This window comes from Callithrix jacchus, chromosome 6, assembly GCF_049354715.1.
Source record: "Callithrix jacchus isolate 240 chromosome 6, calJac240_pri, whole genome shotgun sequence".
NCBI lineage: Eukaryota > Metazoa > Chordata > Mammalia > Primates > Cebidae > Callithrix > Callithrix jacchus.
In genome coordinates, this window is record NC_133507.1 from 109,778,317 (window position 1) to 109,803,911 (window position 25,595).

At 39.6% G+C, this 25,595-nt stretch overlaps 2 long non-coding RNA genes across 6 annotated transcripts in view; one reads left to right on the plus strand and one right to left on the minus strand.

The window, feature by feature from the left end:
- The window catches only part of LOC144576682 (uncharacterized), a 332,988-nt gene that overhangs the window by 65,096 nt on the left and 242,297 nt on the right, over positions 1-25,595 (plus strand). The window lies entirely within an intron of this gene.
- Positions 473-9,557, minus strand: LOC144576684 (uncharacterized). The gene is made up of 3 exons (XR_013519009.1): positions 9,446-9,557; positions 2,852-3,052; positions 473-510 (listed from the first exon to the last, which is right to left on the minus strand). It is a non-coding gene; the product is annotated as an uncharacterized LOC144576684 (long non-coding RNA).

Here is a 25,595-nt window from a genome sequence, read left to right on the forward strand (position 1 = left end):
ATACTTAGTTCACACAGTTTTGGTAAAAAGTTCTTAAAAGATTTTGGATATGAAGTATTATATGTAGTACAGAAGAACTAAAATTATCAGTATTTTTATTTGTAATTTCTTTATAATGTAGAAATGATAAATTGTTACTTGCTACTGTTACACAAGTTGAAACTACCATCAAATGGAATAAGGAGGGTACTTTGAATACTCATTTATGAAATACAAGGCTTTTTATTTTTATTATTCTCTCTCTCTCTCTCTCTCTCTCTCTCTCACCCAGGAAGTATAAAGAAACACTAGAAAATATCACTCTTCATTTCTTAAGTAATTGGTCCTTTCTTCAAACAATCAATAGAAAAAGAGTTTTACCTTATTTTTTATTTTAGGTCATCATAAAGAACATGTTTAGGCAATATGAAGATACAAATAATTTTCTACTAAGGTCAGGAAAAGAGCCAGCCAGAAGTTCATAATTTTGAGGCATCATGATATTTCGTTCTGTTTCCCCATAGCTTGGTCCTTAAAAATAAAGAGAGACTTGCATAATAGCAGGATTGAGACAAGTGGATTAAGGTAAAGAAATGTGTCAATCAAATCACATTTATTTTAAATGTGCCAGACAGGCCTCCAGCCTTCACAGTTTTTTTCTATCAACATCTCACATTTGGCTCAACTCCATCCTTAGAAATGGACTCCCTTCGGAATTTCAAATACTTTTTTGGTTTAACATCACAAATCAAATTAGAATACAGTTCTTTCTTTTTCTTTCTTTCTCTTTCTTTCTTTTCCTTCCTTTCCTTCTTTCTCTCACTCTCCTTCCATCCCTCCCTACCTCCCTCCCTCCCTCCCTCCCTTCCTTTCTTCCTTCTCTTTCTCTCTCTCTCTCTCTCTCTCTCTCACACACACACAGTGAAGAGTTCTGTATTTATCTGATCATATCCAAGCCTGATTGCTTGGAAAAAGATAAGTGAATATTAGCATTTCTGCTTATCTTTATTTTTACATTTATATTTTGCTCATTTTATAGCTTCAATAATTTTAAAATATATACTTAAACTATATAAAATATTAAAATGTACATATTATATAATATATAGATACTATATACTTAATAAGTAGCATATATATTAAAATTTAGAACTGTATAATTACTACATAGGTAGCACATGGTAAAGATACATTTTGTTTATCAACAGAATAAAATCTGAACTCCTTTTTAATGCATTGAATAAAACCTTCTATTGACTTGTTTTCCCTTCTGCAACTTTTTACACCTAAATAAAATAGCACTGAGGTGTTTGAGTTCCTGCACATTTGGTGTAGTCTCATGCCCCTCTGTATTTGCATCTCTAGGTTCTCGGCCTGGAAACTCTTTTTCTTTTCTGCCTACAAATTCTTACACCAAATGTCAATTGAACCTCAGCTTCTTTAGGAAGTACTCCCTGACTTTTTAAACAGCTTTATTGAAATATAATTTACATGCCATAAAATTAACATATTTAAAGTGTACAATTCAATCTTTTTAGTACATTTAGAGTTGTGTCCTCATCACTACCATTTAATTCCAGAACATCATGATCCCAGAGGAAACCCTTGGCCTATTAACAGTCCCTCTCCATTCTTTCTGATTTGAAAACATTCTGCACCCACAGTAATCAAAACCGTAGTAGTGAAATAAGGATAAAGACATACCATACATATTTCAGTTCTATGTAATTGAGGGGTGAGAAATAAATCCTTTTGTGTATACTTCAGTGGTTTCCAACAAGAGAACCATAAGAGTTAAGTGGGGAAAGGACAGTCTTTTGAGAAAAACTTTGCTAGTCGTCTCCTTACACACTCTCTCGTGGAAGCCTGTCTTCCCCTCCTAAACTCCATCTCTTTCTCTATTCCCTTGACCCAGTGGGGAAGCTGCTTTCCTCTCCTGGATTCCATCTTTCTGGATTCTCTCAGTGTGAGAGTTATCTGTTTCTTTCTGTCTCCTTCTCCTGTTTCTCTCTCTCTTTAAATAAATCACTTTCTGTAAACAAAAACTTTGCTGATGTTAATTGGATATCCACATTCAGAAGAATGAAGTTGGATGGCAGCTTCATATATTACACAAACATTAATTTAAAATAGATTATGGATCTAAAAAAAGCAGAAAAGCCCATTTGTTTTATAAATGTACTATCAAGAAAGTGATAAGGCTGGGTGTGGTGACTCATGTATAATCCCAGAGCTTTGAGAGGTCAAGGCATGAGAGTCACTTGAGTTCAGGAGTTTGAGATCAGCCTGGGAAACAGGAGACTTGTCTTTACAAAAAAGCCAGAACCAAAATATCAGCCTACCTACTCTGTGGCTGAGATGGGAGGATCGTTTGAGCTTGGAAGTTCAAGGCTAAAGTGAGCTACGATTGTGGCACTGCATTCCAGCCTGGGTGACAGAACAAGATCATGTCTTTAAAAAAAAAAGTGAAGAGAACCTACAGAATAGGAGAACATATTTGAAAATCTTATAACTGACAAGAAACTTGTATCTAGAATACAAAAATAACTCTTCAATGTGATACTCAATGTGATAATAAAAAGTAAATAACCCAATTAAAAAAGTGCAAACAATTTGAAGAGACATTTCTGCAAATAAGTTATAGAAATGGCCAATAAACACATGAAAGGATGTTCAACATCATTAGCCATTAGGAAAATGCAAATCAAAACCACAAGATATCTCCTCATATCCACTAGTATGGCTATAATGGGAAATATACAAAATAAAAGTGTTGAATGAGTGTTAGCTACTATACACTGACACCAAAAAAATACTGTCAGATAAAACTAAGCAGAATACAAAACAGAGAACTTTAATGAATAGACTGTACCTCACTTAAGTGTTTTCTATATTCCAAGTCTAACTCGCTCTTTAAACTCAAGTTTCCAGAGACTTTTTAGAGAATGTCATCATTTTTGACTGGCCGTGTGGCTCATGCCTGTAATTCCAACATTTTAGGAGACTGAGATGTCAGGATAACTTGAGTCCAGGAGTTTGATACCAGCCTGGGCAACATAGTGAGGCTCCATCTCTATTAAAAAAAAAAAAAAAAAAAAAGGAAGTAAATATAAAATACATCATGATTATTTTAATAAAGTCAATTCAGCTGTGTAATTTCTTTTCTATTCAACCAGAAAAAGATCTGTACCCACAAATTTGCTATAGTCATGCTTACATATCTTAGTGTTTATGCACAAACATGTTGGTTCCTGATATCTATTCAGAGTGCACTTTTTGCTGAAATACAGTGAAAACGTTGTCCTTCAAACTTCATCATCACTCTCTCAGTGCCATTCCTCCTTTACCCTAAATCATCTTCTCTCTTCTCCTTTTACTTTGACCTGAATCCATTTTCGGGAAACTTCGTTGATAATCGCTTATAAATGTTAGTCTCTGTGCTTATTCCCCAAGGGGGCTGGAGTTTTCAGTTGTTTCTTAAAACCTGAGTCTCAGCAAAGCAGTTGTGGAAAAGTTTGAAGGCCAATGCCTCAGCAAGTCCATCGTGTGGACTATGAGCTTGTCCACTTAATCATAACCATGGTCTTACCCTCCTCACAAGTCTGAGGACACCTTCTGTTAAAACGCATGTGCTGAATGAAGAGATACCCACCCCCTGCAAAGCAGGCTTTGTGTGTTGCTCACCCAGGTGTGGGCAAGCTGCGTCTGAAAAGGGAGTCAGAGAAAGGCAGTGGGATAGGAGTTTGTTTTATAGGTTTGTGTGGGCAGCGGTAAGTTACAGAAGTTATGGTTTAGAATGGTTTTTTGCAAGCTGGGAGGGGGCTGTAGAGTGTGGAGTCACAAGGTTAATCAAGTTCGGTTACAATGTCCAATGGCTTTATCAATTAGGGTGGGAATAAGGAAAAATGGAGAATGTCTCAAAGCTAAGTAGGCACTGTAGGGATGGATTCTTTCTTCCTCTTTTTGTGGTCTTCCACTTACTTCAGATTTTCCAGGAACTCATCTGGAGCATCCCTGCAGGTCACAGAGGTTAACATTGGCGTCCATGGCCTTGTCAGCCCAAAAGGCCTTACATTCCTGTCTTTTTATGTTAGTAATATAAAGGAAAAAGAAATGAAGAGTGGAGGGCAGTGGGATATTAGGAAGGCTGGCAAAGAGGGGTGATGGGGTGATGTTTCTCAGGGCTTCTTCAACTGGGATTGGGGGCAGCACTGAAACCAAAAGATGGAGAGAGTTTAGACTGCTGGGAGATTTCAGGGCAAGGGGTGATACTGTGAGGTTGTTAGAAGGAGCATTTGTCATATTAACTGATTGGTTATTGCTTATATAAGATTTTGTATTAATCGAGAGATTAATCGGAAAACACAGGGTCCAAATAAGAGAAGGAGAAAAATAACAGAGGACAAAAGACTGAAAGAAGACATGATGCCCAGTTAGAGTTTCCAGGCAGTCCAGCCAGCTCCAGAATAACCATTTGCCTGATTAGCGAGCTTTTGGGCTCTGTAATTTATTGATGGTATCATATATGAGGCCAGACTAGTTTACATAAAAATCCTTCAGTTAGGAGTAGGCAAATACCTCGCTTTTCATCAATCAGTAAATCAAGTCTTCTGTGCCTTTGGAGGACAACTGCAGCTAGGGAATTACTTGAGTTTGAAGAAGGAATAGTGATTGAGTTAATTCTGCAATGCTAGCAGAGAAATCATTAGAGAGGCTGTGAAAGGTGACGACTGAAGTGGTGAGGCCCACTATGCCTGTGCCAAGTGCTGTAGTAATTCCTAACCCTACAATAATGACCTGCTTCTGTTGTGTCGGAACCACAAGGAGAATAGAGAGGCTTTTGCTTCCATTGGCAAACTGAATTTTGGGAGTAAGGAAAACTGGGGTACAAGTGCCTGTCCAGTGTGTAGGAAGGCAGATGTAAGAAGAGGAACCATAGAGGGAAAAAAAAAGTCCTTGGCTTAGACAGAACTGGAAGTGTAAACTGAAAAGGTGAGAAAGTGTTCTGGGGGCGGGGTGAGCTGGGGTTTTCTACCCAGATACCAATGAAGCCAGCAAGGGCTGCGGCTGTTGAAGGTTGTAGCCAGGTTTGGTAGGATAACTGTATGGAGGGAGAGCTTTTCATCTGTGATGTATGAGGAAGCATGTGGTATTTATAAATAACCATTTACTTTCATTAACAAGATGGAGTATGAGCAGAGAATGGGAGCGAGATGAAGAGTGAGCACAAAAGAAAGGAAGACAACTTTATTGGGGTGGAAGAATTAGTTCCCTGACACTGAAGATTATCCACGCTAAGAATTAAGGGTGGCAGCCTGAGGTAAAACCCTGAAATGTCAGCTATAATTGCCGGGAGGAAAAGCGTACACCGGCAGCTTAAACAAAAGCAGGGCATGTAAAAGGAAATAAGTGCAGTGAATTTGAGTAGAGGTGAGACAGAAGATAACATTTTCCGAGGTGTGGTTTAAGTAGTAGGGGCAACTGCGTTAAACAGTAGTGTTAGGGAAAAAGATGCCTAATGAAAGTAAAAGATATGTTCAGTTTATATAGGGTTACTCTTCCACTTTGGGATATGGGTGAGTTTGAGAGAAGAGGGGGAGAGTACTTGAGACTTCCAGGAGGAGGTGGAGGAGTCAGGCCTATTGTCTGATGGACACAGCTTTATCCTGGAGTGATGGACCCACTGGGTAGGGTCTTGTAGATAGACAGTGGTTGGGGTTCTATAGACGACCAGGAAGGGTCCTGTCCACCGAGGTTGCTGAGGGGTTAGGCTTGTAACTAGGTGGGTATCTGCAGTGGGAAAGAGGATGTTAGCAGCCTGGCAGATTTCATGTCTGGCCTGTTGGAGGACTGAAATATCATCACCAAGAGGACTGGTATCTGCAATAAGGTTATGCCAAGCAGAAAAGTGCAGCCATGTAGGAATTCAAAGAGGATTTACCCTGTGGGTTCTTTAGGACTGGCTCCAATCCTAAGTCCTCTGCAGTGGATAACTCCAGCCTTGGCTGGGAGGAGAGTGGCCTTAAGGAGGGCTTTTATTAAAGGGGTATTGATAATAGAGGACACTAGCCTGGTGAGAAAACCTCTAAAAACCTCTTTTTTCCCATATGGAAGCATGGTGGTGTAGGATATGGAAGGTATACTTAGAGTCTAGTATAGATATTAATGTGTGGTCCTTTGGCAACAGAGCATGGGTTTCAATAGTCAATTGAGTTGGAGGAGGCGAGGGGTGGAAAGTAAGTGTGTAAGGTGTGAAGAGGAAACTAAACTTTGGAGGTTGTGAGAGCTATAGAGGGTAAGTGGGGCATAGCCTGTGATTCTGAGTGATTCTAAGAGTATCAGGACAGCACCTGCTGCCACCTGTAGGCATGAGGGCCACCCTGAGACTAAGTTGTTTGGGTAAAGAGGCTACAGGCCATGGGCCTGGCTCCTGTGTAAGAATTCCAGTGGCACAGCCTTTTATGTCTGCTGTGTAGAGAGAGAAGGGTTGAGAGGAGTTGGGGAGCATGAAAGTAGGGGCAGTCTCTAAGGCCGTTTTTAGAGAATGGAAGAAAGAATGGGGGAAGGAATTTTTGGTCTGTGGGGTCAGCTAAGTTTCCTTTTGTAGTTTCATAAAGTGGTTTGGTTAGGGAGGCAAAACCTGGTATCCAGAGGCAAATGTATCCTACAATGCCTAGGAAGGAGAGAAGTTGTTGTTTAGAGGATGGGGTTGAGGTCTGGGAAATTGATACGATTGGCAGGGAGAGCACGTGTGTGCTGGTGAAGAATTATAAAAGATGGAGAAGATATTTGTGCTTTAGGAAAAAGTGTTTTTGAGGTCAAGAACAGAATATTGAGTTGTGGAAGGGTGTGTGGAAGATAGGAGGGCATAGGGGTTGGTACAACCTGGTGAATGGGAACTACAATCAGATTGAGGTAGAGGTCTTGGACTAATCTGTTGAATTTGTCTGGTTTTTTGGACAGGTAGGATAGAAAAATTGTCAGGAGATCTTGTGGGAATTAAAAGGCCATGTTGCAATAGATGGGTGATAACAGGCTTCAGGCCTTTTAAAGCCTGTTGGGGAATGGGGTACTGGTGCTAAGCCAGGTAAGGGTGGTTAGGTTTTAAGGGGATGATGTGGGGTGAATGGCTTGCAGCAATGGATGGGGAAGTGGTGTCCCACACCCTAGGATTAAGGTGGGGGGACCTAAGGGTAGCTATTAAAGGAGGTACAGGTTTGAGGGGGATGGTGGCAGTGAGATGTGGCTGTAGCCCAGGAATAAAGAGGCAGGTAATCTTGCTAAGATATCTTGGCCTAACAAGGAAACTGGACAAGAGGGGATAATTAGGAAAAAAATGTGAAAAGGAGTGTTTGCCTAATTGACACCAGTCTTCGGGCATTTTCAGAGGCCTGGAGGCCTTGCCGTCAATCCCACAAGAGTTATGGAGCTCAAGGAAACAGGTCCTTGAAAAGAGGCCTGGTGTGGGTGGCCCCCATGTTAAAAAGGGGATGGGCGAGCCTGTAATCCCAGCACTTTGGGAGGCCGAGGCGGGAGGATCACGAGGTCAAGAGATCGAGACCATCCTCACCATGATGAAACCCCATCTCTACTAAAAATACAAAAATCAGCTGGGTGTGGTGGTATGCACCTGTAGTCCCAGCTACTCAGGAGGCTGAAGGGGAAAATCGCTTGAACCCAGGAGAAAGAGGTTGCAGTGAGCCGAGATTGCGTCACTGCACTCTAGCCTGGTGACAGCAAGACTCCATCTCAAAAAAAATAAAGAAGGGGATGGAGTTACCCAAAACTTGGCATCCATGATGGTCCAGGGGGCCTCCGAAATGTTCGAGCAGCGTCAGTCTTCAGCCGCCAAGCAGAGGAGATCTGGTAAAAATTTAGTCCTGGGATCTTTGAATTGGAAATCTATGAGCTCTGGGAGCAGCGACATGAGTCAGACATTCTGACTTTCCGTAGGGGCCCCCTGCACAGACAGGGAGGGTTTAGGAGGAATCCTGGGCTGTGAGTATTCCTTGGCCCAGTGGCCAGGTTTGCGACATCTGAAGCAAGGTCTGGGAGGGGTGACTGGATGCTGCAGTCTGGGTGCTTTGAAGTCTTTGTGAGGCGGTGTTGTGGCTGGGGTTTGTATTATGGCAGAGGCAGGCATTTGTAATTCTGAGATTTGCTGCCACTGGGCAGCTTTTTTCCTATTAATGAACCTTTTTTCCTATTAATCAACCTTGAAGGCGAGGTTGAGTAATTACTGTTGTGGGGTTTGAGGGCAAGAATCTAGTTTCTATAGCTTTTTGTAATGTCAGGGGCTGATTGGGTGATAAAATGCATATTAAGCATTTCTCAGGGGTAAGAGTCGAAGGATGACATTTAAGTTACTCCAGGTGAGATTATAGGACTGGATTAAGTATCAAAGAATCTGATGAAAAGGAGCGTAATTGTTGGCCAGTTTGGGAAAGGTTGAATAAAGAGAAAGGAATGTGCACCCTTAACTATGCCTTCAGCTCCAGCCACTTCTCAAAGGGGGAATTGTTGGTCAGGGGCAGAGAAGTTAGCCACAGCCCTAAACTGTAAGGTGGACAGAGTATGAGGTGGGGAGGTGACAGGAGAGGTATAAGGAGGTGGGTTGTGGGCAGAGGAAGAGTAGGGAGGCTCTGGGTGGGGGTGGTTAAGTCCTGGATTAGGGCCTGGTTTGGACAGTCAGGGAGGAGAAAGGTCAGAATGGTTGATGGACAAGGAGGATTCTGGGTGGCCGGCAGAGGCAGGAGGGGCAGACAGAAGGGAGAGAAAGAAAATTTGAAATGAGTTGCATTGAGACCAAAGATTAGGGTGGGATTGGTGTGTAAAAAAAAAATGTCTGGACATAGGGAATTTCAGACCATTTGCCATTTTATGACATAAGCTGTCTAGATCCTGCAGGAGGGAAACATCTAAGGTATTTTTTTCCGGCCATTTAGAGCCATTGTTCAATTTATATTGTGGCCAAGCGGTATTGCAGAAGGAAATAAGATGCTTTGGTTTTAGGTCAGGTGATAGCTGGAGGGGTTTGAGGTTTTTAGAACACAGGCTAAGGGAGGGGAGGGAGGAATGGAGGGCGGGAGGTTGCCCACAGTTTTAGAAGAGCGGCTGAGACAAGGAAAGTGAATGCATGACCAAGCAACTTACAGCAGGCATCCCAGACTAAACCTTCGTCTAAACCTGGGGTGAATTAGTCAAAGAGGGCGTCACTTGCATTGATCTATCACCTATGAGTGCCAGTGAGTGACCAGAGCAGACGTCTCTGCAATGATCAGTCACAGAGGGAAGACTGTCTTCCCAGTTCTGTGACCTACGTATGATTTTTTCCGGTCATGAACCTCATGGGAGGTCCTGTCTTTCTTGTCTCTGCTGAAAGGAAGAGGAAAATGAAACTGAAAGGAGAAGGAAGCTGAGAGGTAGTGAGAATTGCTAAAGAGAAGAGTTGAGGCAAATTGCTTACCTGATCTGAGGATGGTGAGTGGGTCTGTTGTCTGGTCTGATGAACCTAGGTCAGAGGTAGGTCTCTTCATGGAGATGGCACAAGGAGAACAGGGATAAGGAGTTTGGTGTTCCGTAGGAGTTCCCCTGTCCTTGGTTTCAGCACCAAATGTTAAAATGTGTGTGCTGAATGCAGAGACCCCCAAATAGGCTTGGTGTGAGCAACATGGCTGTTTATTCACCTGGGTGCGGACAGGCTAAGTCTGAAAAGGGAGTGAGCGAAGGGTGGTGAGATAGGAGTTGGTTTTATAGGTTTGGGGTGGGCAGTGGAAAGTTACAGATGTTACAGTTTAGGGCATTTTTTTTTTTTTTGCAATCTGGGAGGGGGTCAGGTTGTGGAGTCATGATTGACCAAGGTTGGTTACAAAGTCCAGTGACCTTATCTATTAGGATGGGAATAAGGAGCAACAGAGAATGTCTCAAAGCTAAATAGGCGCTGCAGGGGTTGATCAATTCTTCTCTTTTCATGGTCTTCCAGTTACTTGAGATTTTCCAGGAACTCATCAGGAGTGTCTGTGCAGGTCACAGAGGTTAACATGGGGTCTCTGGTGCTGTCAGTCAGCCTAAAATACATTACATCTTCAAATATAAAATATTTTGGAGCTCTCTGGCACAGAATTGGGAAGCCAATGTCAACACAAACATTCTGGAGAAAAAGGCAGAAATACTTCATTAGATGAGATCTTTCCCTCCACTCTCTGCAAGCACGCAGCTCAAGGACGTCTAAATCTGTGTTAGATGGAATATGATTTATTCTTAAGCTTGAGTCAAATAGTACTTAAATATTTCTATTTGTTCTTACAGATGGAGTGTATATCCATGTTTTAAGAATGAATCTTGGGTAAATTTGCTCATCTCTCAGGATCTTAACCCAGTAACAGGCGTAAGTCACATGAGCAATGACCAGTTACAAAAACAAGCAAAACAGCAATCACACAGCATGCTTCAATCAGCTTACTCTCTCTCTCTTTTGGCTTATTACAGTCACTTTTCTCAGAAGTATGATCTTAAAAGCTGGCTAAGGCAGATTTATTTTCTCAGATTAAAGGGATCGTGGTCCTTATTTTGGGGATTGTACACAGAGGAGAAATACTTAACAAAATATCCCATTCACATTTATCTCTTGCAGTCTGCACTTTGCAGTGAGCTTGTGTAGTGATTGTCAGCTCTGGATGGTCATGCACTGACAGTGATATATGGGAGCTCCATGTCAGCAGAGTAGCATCTGCGGCAAACATCCAATCTGCCTGTGTTTACTGGGATTCTGACACAGACATCTCTTTCCTTTTACTTGACGCTTTCCTTTGCATAGACTCTACTTGTTTTTTTTTTAGATAAACCTTGTATCAATAAGAATATAAATAACTTTGGAAAAAGAAAACAAAATGCCAGAGAACTTACTGAAAATGAAAACTGGCCTCCTAAAGGAAAGTTAATCCACTTAAGAAGGATAAGTAGCCACTATTGATATGGGCGTTGACTGAGGCAAAGGATAAATATCTGATACTGGTTATGGAGAACACAGTAATATCTACCATTTATGAAGCAGCTATTGTGGGTTTTATTTGGTTGTAGGAGCTTTCCATGTAACACGAATTACCCCTGTTATCACCAGCATCTATCAAAGGCCTCCTATGCATGTGGTCCTGACCTAGATACCACTCAACTGCTGCATTGGTTTCAGAATAGCCTTTAGCTCACCTGTTTCACACTGTGAAGCTATCATTTATTTTGTGGCAGTTATACGTATGGTATTCTGTTTGATGTTCTACATTTAATATGAGGGTAAAGAAGTAATAACTATAATACTAGGCACTATCTCTTAAATAACCTCTATGTCTGTGGCATTATGCTAAGTTCATTACATACAGGGAAGAAGATAATCTTGGTCACCAGATGATGAACATCTGTTTGCTAGGCAATGAGCCAGCATTGTTCAAACTGGTACATTCAACTGAGAAAGTTTTATAGTAAAGGAAACTGAGGCACGGAGATGTTAAATGCATTTTCCAAAGTCACACAGCTTTAGGGGCTTCCACTGAACTTGAGTGAGGCTGATTCTGCAGCATGCCCCACTCTGCTGCACAGTATGTGTGGTGTGTGTGTGGGTGTGCGGACACACACACATGACCACAGTGGACTCACCCATTTTATTCTGCTCTATGCATCTGAAACAAAGGCTCTTGACAAAAGAATCATAATCTCACAGCTTATCTTTTAAGAATTAACTACAATTACAAGTTGTTTATAGCTAAAAGAGTTCTTAAAAATGGAATCTGATGTATTCAAACTATGATTACAGAGATGGATTTGATCTTTAACACGATTTTTTTTAGTCTTCCTCATTCAAGAAGGGGATATTTTTCTTACCTACTTCATTTGCAGGAAATATGAACCAGAGTTCAGCAGCCAATAATAAAACAATTATACCCATTTGTAGGTAAATAAACCACAATTTAAAAAAAAAGAAGCAAACTGAGGTCAGGCTTGGTGGCTCACCCTGTAATCCCAGCACTTTGGGAAGCAGAGATGAGCAGATCACAGGAGGCCAGGACTTAGAGACCAGCCTGTCCAAAGTGATGAAACCCCATTTCTAGTAAAACTACACAAATGAACCAGGCATGGTGGTATGTACCTGTCGTCCCAGCTACTCAGGAGGCTGAGACATAAGAATTGCTTGAACCTGAGAGATGGAGGTTGCTGATTGTGCTGTTGCACTTAAGCCTGGGCTGCAGAATGAGACCTTGTCACAAAAACAAGCAAACCCTGAGTTTCAGCAAAGCAAGCCAAGTAAATGGAACACCCACTATTGTCTATAATGAGAATAATAATAATAATAATAATAAAGACCACAAGCAATTGTGGCTTCTTTGATCACTATCCTTCTTTTATATGGGCTCAGATCTAACAAACAACTTTATTATTTATAGTTAACATGTCTGTGATAATTATGGTGTTGGTATTTTGCCCAGTGATGCATATTAGTACATTCTCAGTATTTCTAGATCATGAAAAGCAAAGAATCTTAAAGATACAAAAATTTGAACTAGCATGTTATTTTGGTAAGGGCTAACATGTAGGATAGTTCAGAAGAGTATTTGCTTGGTTGTTTTTTGTCTGTCTTGACTATTGAAGAATCCCACCTTCCATACCCACTATCACTCAATGGCTATGAATGTTCAGCATAGTTTTCTGTCCAAGGGTATCAGGAATCCTTCATCTCACATTAGCTTCCTCTACTTGAATTACTTGGGAGGAATCAAGACACAGTGGCAGTGAGGTGGAAGAGAGGAAGGGGATGCTTACAGAAAAAAAGCTACTATAGTTTCCCCTCAAATCACAATTCATAAGTATCCGTCTACTCCGAGTTGATGTTTGGGTTAAGAGTAATCAGAGTTATTAATGAGTTATCTATGAGCTTTTATGACTCATATCTTAGGTATTAAGGAGGAAAAGGAAACTACCACATATAAATTTGGAGCTACATACTGGTCAATTATGCTTATCAATGTCATATATTATCCTATTACCATTTTAAACTTTTAAAGTATGCTCTAGAACTATATAGATTTTATGAAGGAAGAAATCAAAGATTAGAGAAGTTTTTTAATTGCTTTAAATTCAGAGGGCAAGTAGGTGGATGAGTATGGATTCACAGCCTGGTATACTTCTCTCAAAGATGACATTTCTACCTCACCACACACATCTTTACAAATAACTTTAGGAAAAATGTAAAAGTTAGGAAAATATTTTTACAGGAATACATTTTTTTTCTAGCCCCCTTTTCTTCCTTATGCAAAATTATGTTGTACTAACTTCCTCACTTGTCCAGGTAATAACCTGATTATTATATATGCCTCCATGTAATTGATGTTAAATTACTATATACCCTCCACCAAGGGAGGTTACAATGAGAAATTACTTTTTTGCTTAGGAATTATTGAGACTGTAATGATATTTCAGTTAAAGAAGGAGACTTGAGAAGGAGCTAGAAAGTATCCCATGTAGGTGACCAACCACCAACTAAGCATGCCTCCTCAGCTGGTAGAGGTTCCAGGAAAGCCAGTGCTGCCTTTGGCAGTGGAATGAAGCAGTGTTCAACAGCAGATGGTGTCAGTACCACTTTACTTCATGCTCATTGTATTACATTTTATAATAGTGCTGTAAATCTTGAATAAAACCCTTTAACATTACCAATATATACTACAGATAAAGAGAGGCCAAGAAGGTAGCCGGGTACAACTGAAGGTGTATGAAGAGTAGAGTTGAGTTATTTAGCTTGTGACAAAGACTTAGGTTAGCATGATTGCTGTTTTCAATTACGTAGTAGACTGTTTTAAGAAAAAATTGTTAGATCTCTTATTCTTATTTCTTCTTTATTTTGTAGCCCTAGAGAAAAAAGATCTATACGTGAAAATTTTTAGGTTTTGGATTTTGGTTTAATGAAAGCAAGAATTTCCAAATTACTAAAAGTGTCCTAAAATGGAATGAACTGCTCAGTGAGGCAGTAAATTTCCCATCATTGGAAGTGTGTAGTGAGAGGCTACATGGTCACTTATTTGGAATTGATGACTCTGGTTTGAGGGTTAATATAGGTGACCTCATCTCCCTTCTCATTCTGAGAGTCTATGATTCTATATTTGGCTGTGTGTTCCAAGAAAGTTTTAGTGTGATTACTATAGCCAGAGCCAACTTGGTGGATCTATGACCAACTTGGCAGCCTCTTGATAATTTCTGGTATTTTGTTATAGGTTTCTTATATACGTACATACACACACACTCTCTCTCTCTCTCTCTCTCTCTCTCTCTCTCTCTCTCTCTCTCTCTCTCTCTCTCTCTTTAATCTCTGGGGTACATGTGCAGAATGTTGCAGGTTTGTTACATAGGTATACACATGCCATGGTGGTTTGCTGCCATGGTGGTTTTCATCCCCCCCATGATCTACATGAGGTATTTATCCTAATGTTAGCCCTCCCCTATCTCCCTACCTCTGCTATTCCTCCTCTAGTCCCTCTACACTCCAACAGGCCCTGTGTGTGTGTGATGTTCCCCTCCCTGTGTCCATGTGTTCTCATTGTTCAGCACCCACTTATGAGTGAGAATACATGGTGATTGGTTTTCTGCTCTTGTGTCAGTTTGCTGAGAATGATGGTTTCCAGCTTCATCCATGAAAGAACATGAACTCATGCTTTTATATGACTATGTTGTATTCCATGGTATATATGTGCCACATTTTCTTTATCCAGTCTATCATTGAAGGGTATGTGGGTTCTTTCCAAATCTTTGCTATAGTGAACAATAAACATACTTGTACATGTGTCTTTGTATTTGAAAGTTTTATAATCCTTTAGGTATATACCCAGTAATGGGATTGCTAGGTCAAATGGTATTTTTATTTCTACTCCTTGAGTAATTGCCACACCGTTTTTCACAATGGTTGAACTAATTTATACTCCCACCAACAGTGTAAAAGCATTCCTATTTCTCCACATCCTTTCCAGCATCTGTTGTCTTCTAATATTTTGATTATCACCATTCTAATGGTGTGAGATGGTATCTCAATGTAGTTTTGATTTGCATTTTTCTAATGCCAGGTGATGAGCTTTTCCATGTTTGTTGGCTGCATAAATGTCTTCTTTTGAGAAGTGTCCATATCCTTCACTCACTTTTTGATGGGGTTGATTTTTTTCTTGTAAATTTGTTTAAGAGTAGATTCTGGTTATTATCCCTCTGTCAGATGGGTAGATTGCAAAAATGTTTTCCCATTATATTGGTTGCTGATTCATTCTAATGATAGTTTCTTTGGCCGTGCAGAAGCTCTTAAGTTTAATTAGATCCCATTTGTCTATTTGTTTTTTGTTGCCATTGCTTTTGGTGTTTTAGTCATAAAGTTCTTGCCTAGGCCTATGTCCTGAATGGTATTGACTAGATTTTCTTCTAGGATTTTTATGGTGTTAGGTCTTATGTTTAAATCTTTAATTCATCTGGAGTTAATTTTTCTATCAGGTGTAAGAAAGGGATCCAGTTTCAGTTTTCTGCATATGGCTAGCCAGTTTTCCCAACACCATTTATTAAATAGGGAATTATTTCTCCATTGCTTGTTTTTGTCAGGTTTTTCAAAGATTAGATGGTTGTAGATGTGTGACATTACTTCTTAGGCTTCTGTTATGTCCCATTGGTCTATACCTCTGTTTTGGTACCAGTACCATGCTATTTTGATTACAATAGCCTTGTAGTATAGTTTGAAGTCAGGTAGTGTGTTGCCTGCAGCATTGTTCTTTTGCTTAGGACAGTCTTGGCAATGTGGCTCTTTTTTTGGTTCCATATGAAGTTTAAGGTGGTTTTCTCTAGTTGTGTAAGGAAAGTCAATGGTAGCTTGAAGGGGATAGCATTGAATCTATAAATTACTTTGGGCAGTATGGCCATTTTCAGGATATTGATTCTTCCTAACCATGACCATGGAATGTTTTTCCATCTGTTTGTTTCATCTCTTATTTCCTTGAGCAGTGGTTTTTTAGTTCTCCTTGAAGAGGTCCTTCACATCCCTTGTTGTATTCCTAGGTATTTTATTCTCTTTGTAGCAATTGTGAATGAGAGTTCACTCATGATTTGGCTCTCTGTTTGTCTGTTATTGGTGTAGAGGAATGCTTGTGATTTTTGCACACTAATTATGTATCCTGAGACTTTGCTGAAGTTGCTTATCAGCTTAAGGAGATTTTGGGCTGAGACAATGGTGTCTTCTAAATATACAATCATGTCATCTGCAAATAGAGACAATTTGAGTTCTTCTCTTTCTGTTTGAATACACTTTTTTTTTCTTGACTGATTGCTCTGGCTAGAACTTCCAATACTATGTTGAATATGAGTGGTGAGAGAGGGCATCCTCATCTTGTTTCTGTTTTTAAGGGGAATGCTTCCAGTTTTTGCCCATTTAGTATGATATTGCCTGTGGGTTTGTTGTAAATAGCCTTTATTATTTTGAGATATGTTCCATCTATACCTAGTTTATCAAGAGGTTTTTAACATAAAGGGCTGTTAAATTTTGTTGAAGGCCTTCTCTACATATATTAAGATAATCATGTGGTTTTTGTCTTTGGTTCTGTTTGTGATGAATTACGTTTATAGATTTGTGGATGCTGAACCAGCCTTGTGTCTCTGGGATGAAGCTGACTTGATCATGATGGATAAACTTTTAGTGTGCTATGGGATTCAGTTTGCCAGTATTTTATTGAAGATTTTTGCATCAATGTTCATCATGGATATTGGCCTAAAATTTTCTTTTTTAATTGTGATATTTGGTATCAGGATGATGTTGGTCTCATAAAATGAGTTGTGGAGGATTCCCTCTTTTTATATTGTTTGGAATAGTTTCAGACGGAATGGTACTAGCTCCTCTTTGAACCTCTGATAGAATTCAGCTGTGAACCTGTCTTGTCCTGTAATTTTTTGATTGGTAAGTTATGAATTGCTGCCTCAACTTTATACATTGTTATTGGTCTATTCGGGGGATTCAACTTCTTCCTGCTTTAGTCTTGGGAGGGTGTAAGTGTCCAGGAATCTATCCATTTCTTCTTGATTTACTGGTTTATGTGCATAGAGTCATTTGTAATAATCTCTGATGGTAGTTTGTATTTCTGTGGAATTGGTGGTGATAACCCCTTTATCATTTTTATTGCATTTATTTGATTCTTCTCTCTCTTCTTTATTAGTCTGGCCTGTGGTCTATTTTGTTGATCTTTTTTTATTAAAAAAAAAAAAAAACAGCTCCTGGATTTATTGATTTTTTTTTTTTTTTTTGAAATTTGTGGCTCTATCTCCTTCAGTTCTGCTCTGAACCTAGTTATTTCCTGTTTCCTGCTAGCTTTTGAGTTTGTTTAATCTTGCTACTCTAGTTCTTTTAATTGTGTCATTATTGTGTCAATTTTAGATCTTTCCTAGCTTTTCATGTGGGCATTTAGTGCTGTACATTTCCCTCTAGACACTGCTTTAAATGTGTACCAGAGATTTTGATTGCACTGTGGTCTGAGAGACTGGTTGTTGTGATTTCCATTCTTTTGCACATGCTGAGGAGTAATTTACTCCCAATTATGTGGTCAATTTTAGGGTAAGTGTTATGTGGTGCTGAGAAGAATGCATATTCTGTGGATTTGGGGTGGAGAGTTCTGTCGAAGTGTATTAGAGCTGCTTGGTCCAGATCTGTGTTTAAGTCCTGGACATCCTTGTCAATTTTCTGTCTTGTTGATCTGTCTAATATTGAGAGTGGAGTGTTAAAGTCTCCCACTATTATTGTGTGGGAGTCTAAATCTATTTGTAGGTCATTAAAAACTTGCTTTATGTATCTGAGTGTTCCTGTATTTGGTACATATATATTTAGGATAGTTGGCTCTTCTTGTTGCATTGATCCCTTTACCATTACGTAATGCTCTTCTTTGTCTCTTTTAATCTTTGTTGGTTTAAAGTCTGTTTTATCAGAGACTAGGATTGCAACCCCTAGTCTCTCAGCAGACACCCCACAAGCCAGAAGACAGTAGTTTTTTTTTTTTCTCTCCATTTGCTTGGTAAACTTCCTCCATCCCTTTATTTTGAGCCTATGTGTGTCTTTGCCAGTCTGTGTCTTTTAATTGAGATATTTAGCCCATTTAATTTAAGGTTAATATTGTTATGTGTGAATTTGATCTAGCCATTTTGATGCTAGCTGGTTATTTTGCCCCTTAGTTCATGCAATTTCTTCACAGTGTTGATAGTCTTTACAATTTGGTATGCTTTTACAGTGGCTGATACTGGTTGTTCCTTTCCATGTTTAGTGCTTCCTTCAGGAGCTCTTGTAAGGCATGCCTAGTGATGATGACATCTCTCAGCAGTTGCTTGTCTGTAAAGGATTTTATTTTTCCTTCACTTAGGAAGCTTAGTTTGGCTGGATATGAAATTCTGTGTTGGAAATTCCTCTTTTAAATTATGTTGAATATTGGCCCCTACTGTCTTCTGGTTTGTAAGGTTTCTGCTGAGAGGTCTGCTGTGAGTCTGATGGTGTTCCCTTTGTGGGTAACTCAACCTTTCTCTCTGGCTTCCTTTAGCATTTTTTTCCTTCATTTCCACCCTGGTGAATCTGATGATTATGTGCCTTGGGGTTGCTCTTCTCAAGGAATATCTCTGTGGTATTCTCTATATCTTCTGAATTTGAACATTGGGGTGCTTTGCTATGTTGGGGAAGTTCTCCTAGATAATATCCTGAAGAGTGTTTTCCAACTTGGTTTCATTTTTCCCATCACATTCATATGCATTGATCAAAGACAGATTTGGTCTTTTCACATAATCCCCTATTTCTTGGAGACTTTGTTTATTTTCACTCTTATTTCTCTAATTTTGCCTTCTTGCTTTATTTCACTGGGTTGATCTTCAATCTCTGATAGCCTTTCTTCTGCTTGATTGATTTGGTTATTGACACTTGTGTATGCTTCACAGTTCTCATGCTGTGTTTTTCAGCTCCATCAAGTCGTTTATTTTCCTCTCTATGCTGATTATTCTAGTTAACATTTTTCCAAGACTTTTTTCAAGGTTCTTAGTTTCCTTGCATCGGGTTAGAACATGATCCTTTAGCTAAGAGAAGTTTGTTATTACCCACCTTCTGAAGCCTGCTTCTGTGAATTCATCAAACTCATTCTCTATCCAGTTTTGTTCCCTTGATGGTGAGGAGTTGTGATCCCTTGGAGGAGAAGAGGAGTTCTGCTTTTTGGCAATTTCAGCCTTTTCCACTTGTTTCTTCCACTCTTCATGGATGTATCTACTTTTGGTCTTTGAAGTTGGTGACTTTCAGATGGGGTCTCTGAGTGGATGTCCTCTCTGTTGATGTTGAATCTATTTATTTCTGTTTTTTGGTTTTCCCTCTGTCAAACCCCTCTGCTGCAGATCTGCTGGAGGTCCAGTCCAGTCCCTCCTTTCCTGAGAATCACCTGCAGTGGCTGCAGAACAGCAAAGATTGCTGCCTGTTCATTGCTCTGGTAGCTTTGACCCAGAAAGGTACCTGCCAGATGTCAGCCAGAGCTCTCCTATATGTGATGTCTATTAATCAGGATAAACAGCAGTCAGGGAGCCACTAGAACAGGCAGTCTGTCCCTTATCAGAGCTCAAGTGTTGTGCTGTGTGCTCCGTCAGTCCTTTCAGAGCTACTGGGCTGGGATGTTTAAGTCTGTTGAAGTGGGACCCACACTGCCCTTTTTCCCAGGTGCTCTGTCCCAGGACTGTGGGGGCTTTATAAGTCTCCAGTGGGCTACTGTTTTTTGTCAGAGATGTCCTGCCCAGCAAGAAGGGAGTCCAGTCACAGTCTGCCTGGAGAGGCTTTGCTGAACTGCTGTTGGCTCCAGCCAGTTGCTGTATAAACTTCCCGACTTTGTTTACATAGGCTAGTTTAGAGCCGCCTACCCGAGCCTCAATAATGGCAGATGCCCCTTCCCCCACCAATCTCTAATGTCCCAGGTCAACCTCAGACTGGTCTGCTTGCTGCAAGAATTTCAAGCCAGTGGATCTTAGCTTGCTGGCTTTTGTGGGAGTGAGACCCACTGAGCCAGATCACTTAGCTCCCTGGCTTCAGCTCTGTTTTTCAGGGGAATGAGCAATTCTGTCTCACTGGCATTTCAGGCACCACTGGGGTATGAGATAGAAGAAAAAAAAACAAAAACAAAAAACTAATGCGGCTTCAGTGGCCACCCAGTTTTGTGCTGGGTGTTGGAAACCTGGGATGCTGGAGTAGCAGGTACTGGAGGGAATCTCCTGGTCTACGGGTTGTGAAGACCGTGGGAAAACTGCAGTATCTAAGCCAGGGTGCGGAATATCTAGAAAAGTCCCTAATGGCTTCCCTTGGCTAGGAGATGAATTTCTCTGGCCCCTTGCACTTCCCAGGTAAGGCAACGCCCCACCCTGCTTCAGTTTGCCCTTCTTGGGCTACTCCCACTCTCTAGTGAATTCCAATGAGATGAAACTGGTACCTTGGTTGGAAATGTGAAGATCACTTGCTTTTGGTGTTACTTTTGCTGGGAACTGCAGACTAGAGCTGTTTCTATTCTGCCATCTTGTTACTTGTTATATATCTTTTTAAAGTCTATTAAAATTGAGTAAATCAATTGGCCCTCTTGTGTTGATTAGTGGCTCCTGTCCTAACAGAGCTCCTTGCCACAGAAAGAGCAGTTGATGATAAAGTACACTGAGTTGGGGCCCAATCACTATCCTTAAGAATCATTTTTTTTCTATACATAGTGCAAATTTTTTTCACTATTATCAATTTGTGAAACTATGAACACTTGAAAGAGAATTAGGATCACATAGAAGGCAATTCTGAAATGGGTTTGCAGCACTACAAGGTTGTAGATTCATGAGAAATGAACACACACACATTCATATTCTCTCTCTCTCTCTCTCTCTCTCTCAATTTATTTACCCAAGAATATAGAACTAAATAGAAGTGAGAATCTACTTGTCCCTTATGTCCACATGACACATAGAACTATGGTTGACAGTTTTCATACTGGTAGGATCCTTGAAAAATATATTTAATACTTGAATTTGACATTATAAATGTGTTGGAGTACAATAAATGGGAAGAAAATACAGTGTTAAGAGATCCCTGGCTACTTGAATATGTGAAAACCACATATATGATATATCCTAGGCCATTCAAGTCTTAATTATTTTGATGAACTTGATGCTTTTCTTTTTCATTTTAACTGAATTTAAATATTTTATTGGGTTTTGTGTGTATTTAGTTTTCTGGTTTAGTGATTTGTCATTTCTTGGGTGCATTAAAGATTTTCAGCTTGCTTTGGGCCTCATCACTGTATTGCCATGGCATGCAACACTTTTCAGTCTTCTGTTACCTGCTTATTCATCTGTTGTTTATCCTCTTTTCCATATCATTAATAACAATGACAACTTAAATGCAACCTAGCTCTCAGCAGCATAGCACCTCATGAGACAGCCTCCTAGCTGAATGAGCTTTCATTTATCACCTGACTTTAGATCTAGCAAGTTGATCATTCTTCAATTCATGAAACAATGCTTCAAATACAATCCAAGCTGAATTCACGTTTCCAATTATCTAATAAAATTAAGACAATTTTATCTTTTGTCTATTGTTAACATTAATGATACAAAGTCAGGGATAAGTTTGTTCTACAGTAATATGCATTTTCTTAATCATAAATGCATCATACTCTTGAAACATTTGCTCTTATATTTTGTTTCTGTTAATAACTCTGATGGTTGACATTAAATATAGAAGAGGACACTGAAGATCAGCTGTTACTTCTGCAACTTGAAGAGAAGTACCCCAGTAGACTTCTTTACTAATTTTTAGAAAATATTATTATTATTATTATTTTGCTTTTCACATTTGAGAGGTTTGAAATGCAAATACAGTGGCTTGAAAAATTCATTGGTCATAGCCTTTCAAGATACTCAATCACCCATGACTTGGTTGGCTCCATAGGAAACTCTCATCTGTGATGAATCAATGTACTGATCACAGTTTTAGTTCATTATCAACTGTTCAATATGTAGAGAAAGGACAAGTTTTCTTGCAAAAGATAGACTTTTGAGATTTCTCACTGCAAGATTATTTATTTTCTCTTATTTATTATTTATTTCCTCTTAATTAATAAACCAGAAGGATAGGATTTGATGAAAAATTTTTCTTTTTTTCAAAGTATTTTAAACCTTTTTCTCTACAATTCACCAATTTGTCTATCTTCTCAATTTAAATTTCTCCATCTGTCAGTTAGAAAAAAACTATAATTTACTTGGAAGATGATCTGTTTAGTTTTTGCCTGTGATTATAGTACCAAAATTGAGAAGACCTTGTAAGTCATAATAATAGTACAGGATTTTTTATTTCTTCAAGATGCATATAAAATTTAAAAAAATAACAAGTATCATTTATTTATATTCTCTAGATGTTAAGGAAGAAATTTGAATCTTAAAAAATATTTAGATAAAATGTAATGTCAGTTACGAAAAGACACGCTGGGTGTGGTGGCTCGTGCCTGTAATCCCAGCACTTTGGGAAGCCAAGGCAGGCAGCTCATGAGGTCAGGAGATTGACACCAGCCTGGTCAATGTGGTGAAACCCCATCTCTACTAAAAATACAAAAATTAGCCAGGCATGGTGATGCACGCCTGTAGTCCTAGCTACTCAGAAGTCTGTGGCAGATGAATCATTTCCTCCCAGGAGGCAGAGATTGTTGCACTGAGCTAAGGTTGCACCACTGCACTCCAGCCTGGGTGACAGAGTGAGATACCATTTCAAAAAAAAAAGATAAATAGTAATAATAAATGTTATTATTGTATTGTTTTTGATAAAACCTGACCAGAAAATAAAATGATGCCTTCTATAAGGTTTTCAATGATTCTGCAATTATGTGGTCTAGTCATATCTATTTGTGTCTTATTTGTTAGTTTTTGTAGAGTCTCTGAAGAATGTATCTTTATACAACATTACTGAAGAAAGGAAAATATATCTTCTTAGGTCTGTAGAGAAATAAGTAAATTGGCTAAAATGAGCTCAGTTAAGTTAGTTAAGTGTACATTTTGGAGAGCGTTGACAGTAAGCTTGGGATGTATAGATGGCTGTGATAGAAAATAGGGGACCCAGACTGATTTTTTATAATAAGATTGACATGCAGGACAAAGTACATGGAAGAATAAGTCAGCTAGAATGTGTGAGGCAAAGCACAACAGCCAGAGGTGGTGACCTACACAGCCATAAAGAAGCTGTTTGGAACATTTTTTTGCCGGGATGGGTGCCTGGTGAGGACGGCAGTCCCACTCAGAATCTGGTAAAATGCACATAGATGGTAATTTTAGACAATCAAGATTGCATCAAATATCTGAAGGCCAAAACACCAGATGAAGAAGAGAGATGGATACAATTGATAGGGATAAAGCAAAATCACCAAAATTGGCTGAAGGAAAACAAGAGCTCAAAGTTTATTTTAAATTTGGGCCTCAGTGACTTTAGTCATGTTATAGCATTATCTGGAGTACAGACACTTAGAAGATGTGTAATTTTAGGCTTTGACCGTGAGTCCTATTTCACACTAATGGAAATGATTGTAATGAGGAGGCATGTAACACTCAAAGGATGATAATAGCTATGTTTATTAATAGTTTATATTACAGGCACTATTGTAAGCTACTTTTACTCATTTTCTCTCTCCGCTAGTTCTAACACATACATAATACTGTTATTCACATCTTATAGATGACAAAGCTAAACGTTTATAGTTAAAATAATCCCCCACCATGAAACAGCTTGTTAGTAGCAAACTTGGGATTCAGATACAGACAAACTCATGAGCCTTTTATTCTATCACTAAGCCAGTGACAGGACTGAGATTTTGGTTGAAATACATCCTGAGACAGAGGGCAGAGTTCAGAGGAAGCAAGTGAAGCACCTGTGTCACAAATTTGAGGAAGGACTTACAGGATCCCGATTGTGAGAGCCTCCTGTAACCTTGTTTCTCAGGAGCCTGATTTGTGTCACCATTCCTGCGGGCCCGAGACAGAGACTTAAAAACACTTAGCATGAACCTGCATTCTCCACAAGGGACACTATAGGCCTGAGAGAAAGATGTAGGGAGGAAATTTTGGGATCATCACAGGGCAGGAGGACAAACCAGAACAAAAGAGGATTTATAACAGGATCAGGGTGAAAGCCTAGAGCATTAAATAATTTTAGCCCTGCAATATGGGGGAATTTTCAGAAGGAATGGTTGGTAAGGAATATGTTTCAGTTACCAAATCTGAGAAATTGCCTCAAATTTTGTGACATAAAGCATTTAAGTTTGTAGAATTGTGGTTCAGCAGGGGGTCTAAGGCACAGTGGAGACAGATTGTCTTGGTCCCACAAGGTTTGAAGCCTCCAATAGGAAGACACAGACTCACTAGCTAAAAGTGGGAATCACCCTAAGGCTGTTCACTCTCCTCTGGTGGCTGATGCTGGCTGTCTGCAACTCACTGGGGCTGCAAGGCTGGAACACTACACACAGCCTCATCCTATGGCTCAGTGTCTTCACTGCAGGATGGCCAGACTCAAAGGCAAACATGTTAAGATAGAGAAAGAGCCAGGGAGAAGCTGCATTCATTTTATGGCCTGGCCTTGGAAGTCCTATGGCATGGTTTCTGTCATGTTCTACATGTCAGAGCAGTTACAGGTCTGCTCAGAGGGAGGAGAAACAGACTCTACCTCTTGATAGGAGTGTTGAGGTTCTGAAAGGAGATGGAGGACTACAAATGTCTGTGACCATTTTTAGAAAATATAATTAATCACAACTTATGACAGGAAACGTGGTTGAGAGAATGGCCAGGGTGTGTGATTTGACATTGGATTTGTATTGACTTATCATGGGATTATGGTTGGCAGAGAGCTCCTGTTTAAGAAAACTTGTTAAGAAGCAATGACCATAAGGTCACCCACTTGAGAATTCCAGAAATTAGGGAAAGGAAAGAAGTGAAATAGTGATCAAAAGGAGAGAGAGGTCACATGAGGCATTTCTCCAATATTGCCTCTTGAGAAAGACAGCAAATATTAAGTTAAATAAACTTTATCATATAAATGATAGAAGGAAAAAACAAGAAAAGGAGACTGAGGTTTTTTTGTGCATCTGTCATATGCTGTGTTAGATACTTCACCCATGTGATCTCATTTGATCCCTACAGTAACTGAGATACATATTTTAAAGCCCATTTTATATACAGAAAATGGAAAACTTTCTGGTCTGACAACATTACAGGCATATAAACCAACCAGCAGAGTGGGGTTTAAGGCAGGCATGACTCCAACATTTGTGTTCTTTTCCAACTGCTATGCCGTATATCTAAAGATAACCCTAATTAATCAGATTGCATCATTGTGACAATTGTTCTCTAAGAATTAGTTTGTAATAAGATTTGCAGTCCAGTGTGTCTGCTTTTTGTCTAACAAGACTGTCTCAGATTTTATCTTGTTTTCTTCTTGAATTACTCAGAGAATAAAGTGCAAGTATATAGCAGACTGAGCTCTTTCCACGACTACTCAGAATTGAAGGAGAAGGCTTGGAAACATTTATTTATAGGAGTAGACTCTC